Here is a 3,605-nt window from a genome sequence, read left to right on the forward strand (position 1 = left end):
TCCTTCCCCACTAGAAACAAACCGAAACTCATTTAACAATAGCGTCCTCGGAGCAGACAAAACCACAGAAAGATATTCACATTTTAACTTGCTCTTTCATCATAGAAACAAGTGGGCTTATAACCAAAACGATCCATATTCTCTGGGAGAAGTGGTGTTAGTGTTCCGTGTAGAAATATTGTTAGTGGGAATGAAAACATAGTCGCACCACCGGAAGTGAAAGGCTGAAGGCAGACCAAAACCCCGGTTTCCTTGCGCACGGGTGCTCCATTTAGCTCCCCCCAAAGCTAAGTGAAAGAGTAAAAAACAGCAGAGGGCGCTGTTTTTCCTTTTTCATTTGGCGATGGGTTCCCAGATTGCTCTAAGCTAACCTTGAGCTGAAAAGCGTTGTAGACTCCTGGTATAGGGTTCGCCCCTCGCATGACAAAGGCGTTCAGAAAATAAACAGCAAAGGCTCATCTCTGCTGACTTTGAAGAAAGGTCAACAAACATGTTTCCATTCATTTTCTTTATCATTGAGCAATAATTAAACCCCATGTTTTACACGTATAAATCATCATAAAAGGCTTAACATGTAAGCTTCAAGTTTTAAAATCCAACAAATATACACGTTTTTTTAAATCAAACAAATATATATATAGAGATATATAAAGAAATATATTCAGCAGTGTTACGTACTATATGCCATAATGGACAGTTTTTGGTTTCATTACTTAAACACAACGTGAGACTGGAGTACAGGAAGTCAAATGTGTCAGCTGACCCAATTACCCAGGTAATGGAGCTAAAGGTCAAATTTATACTTTGCGGTACGACGGTGTCACAGAATAGCAGATCGACAAGTTCACAACACGTCGCTTGTATTTGTTATCTTAAGTATTATGAAGTATAAATTAGGCATGAGGCTATAGATTCGTCAGTGAAAACAGAGACAGTTCACCCAAAATAAATAATTTCCCCTCCCCTGTATTCGTCCAGAAAGTGTCGGTGTGATTTGCAGAGATTCATTTGCAGATTGCTGCTGTTATTGATTTCTTAATGGCATTTGGTTTGTGGCACTTAGAGCACCAAAGAAAAAGAAAAAAAGTGGAATCGCGTGGATCTCAGGATCCATATTGGAACAGCGTGGCTCCAAAGTGGATCTCAGACTTCATATGTCCAGTCTGTGACATCAGTCATCTAACTCAGTGGTCCTCAACCTTTTCAAGGCGCAACCCCCCCCCCCCCCCCCAATAATCATATTTGAACTGTGGACCCCCTACCCTGACAAGCACTTGGAATGTAGGCATTACATTTTGTTTAAAGTCCTTAAATTGTCATTTCACTGTCATCTGGGGACCCCCAAAAATCATGTGGGGACCCCCCCCCTCCCCCTGGGGGTCACCTCCCACAGGTTGAGAACCACTGATCTATGACATACGTATGACTCCATATTTGGGCACGGTTTAAGCCCAGTCAGAGCCCCAGTGACTCCCATTATTAAATATTTCAAAACCAAAATACATAACATAATGTGTCAAATAAATGTATGGCGCTGATCAGTCCAGCAGTTTGTGAGATTAACTCTTGGACACACAAAGATAACACACAGAGACACATGAAAATTACATTTGAAGAAGAAAAAAAAAAACAACTAAACAGCATCTCATATGATTCCAGACATCATGACACGGTTCTTCATGATAATCCACAGATCTGGTTGTGATCAACAGTTCACTGAAGTGCGACCACCAACCAACTCTCTACAAAGGAATACAAAGCTAAGAATAGGCAGCCAGTATTCACTTCCTTTGAAGTTTGGGTAAATCTCTCAAGGCAAATTTTTTATTTGCAATGAAAATCTGTCAGCATGATCGCTAGATTGATATATATTTGGCTGTGGACCCCCCCCCCCCCCCATCTGAAAATGTTTTGTGCCAGGGACTCCCAGAAGAGAAGATTTGTGTTAAAATGTTCAATTGTACTGCAACATTGTCCGATACTTTCAAGATACAAAAAGATGATATTCAAAAATAGCAGATGTACAAGCTCGCAGGGCGGCACAAAGAGACGCGCTGTGAGCTTGTATATCTGCTATTTTTGAACAGCCACATTTTGCTGGGGACCCCCTGGAACACCCACAAGGACCCCTGGGGGTCCCCGGACCCCCAGGGGTGAGAACCACTGAGGGTGAGAACCACTGCGCTAGCTAGCTGGATGGATAGAAGCTCATGGGGGCAGAACCTAGGAAGCAAGTTGAAAATTAGCATAAACGGGTGTAGCCAGGCCTGATTTATATCCAGTTATTCAGTAATTGCAACAAGCTTGCCCCCAGAGGTTAAACATATATTTGTTTTTAACTGAAAGGGTTTTCAGATTGTATTTTGGATAAACTGCCCTTTAAAAAAACACACATTGTTTTATCATTGCGTGATTCTAGCCTAAAGAAAGACTCCTCTTTCATTCATTCCGTCTCCTTTTTCACTCCTTCAGTGCATGATTTAGCAATTTCCACATCATGTGACTTCACTGATCCATGGTTCAAGTCATAAATAGCAAAAAAGAAACTGCTTGTGGAGAGAATAGAATGTTTCTCCATCAGCTCCACCTCGTAGTGTACAGCCTGATGTATTATACGATGTCGTATGCCGTCGCCGCGTGTCCAAAATAGCCGATCTACAAGCCCACAGTGCGTCGCACCGCGATGGGTCGTGGGCGCTATTTTCAGCGTGCAACAACAACAACATTGTCCAACGTCTGTTTTTGTTACTTTGTCGTCGCTTCACCCTTCTCTCCTCTTTTCAACCCCACCTGGGACTCCCTAAAAACCAGGTGTTTCACCTGGATGGGTGTGGTTTATCAGGACGTAGCGGTGCACGCTACAAGAAGGCAGGCGCGCTCTGTCTCTTTTGACATGATGCAGCTAGCTAGTGTTACTTAGCTAGCATAACGTTTCAATGTATTGAAATAAAGGGGAATTATTTTAAATAACAAATACATGACTTTTGACATGACTTCACAACAAGGCTGTGTATTCTCCAGTGGTTTAAAGTAGCTAAGTACATTTACTCAAGTACTGTACTTAAGTAAAACATTTAAGTACTTTTACTTTTCTGGAGTATTTCCAAATTTCAATACTTTTACTCCACTACATCTCAGAGGCAAATATTGTACTTTTACTCCACTACAATTATTTGAGAACTTTAGTTACTAGTTACTTTGTAGATTTCGATTATCATTACAAAACATACATTTACAACTTCAGCCCTATTTAAAATTTGGCCATTTGAAAATAGCAGAGCTACAAGCTCACAACGCGATGCGTTGTGAGCTTGTAGATCTGCTATTTTCAATACATTTTAGACATGATAACTTGTGAAACGGGACATTCTGCATAACGAGCACTTTTACTTTTGGTACTTTATAAGTATATTTTGATGCCAATACTTTTGCACTTTTACTCAAGTAAATTTTGATTACCAGACTTTTACTTGAGTAGCAGAGTACATTGCAGTCTTGATACTTTTACCACCAGTACTTTCTCCACCACCGAGTCCCTCCCAAACCCCCACCTCTCCACCCCCTTCCCCTGTCTCCCTGCCGTCTCCCTTTCAGTCCTGGTTGGC

The sequence above is a fragment of the Gymnoscopelus microlampas genome, assembly GCF_963454915.1.
Source record: "Gymnoscopelus microlampas genome assembly, chromosome: 1".
Classification (NCBI taxonomy): domain Eukaryota; kingdom Metazoa; phylum Chordata; class Actinopteri; order Myctophiformes; family Myctophidae; genus Gymnoscopelus; species Gymnoscopelus microlampas.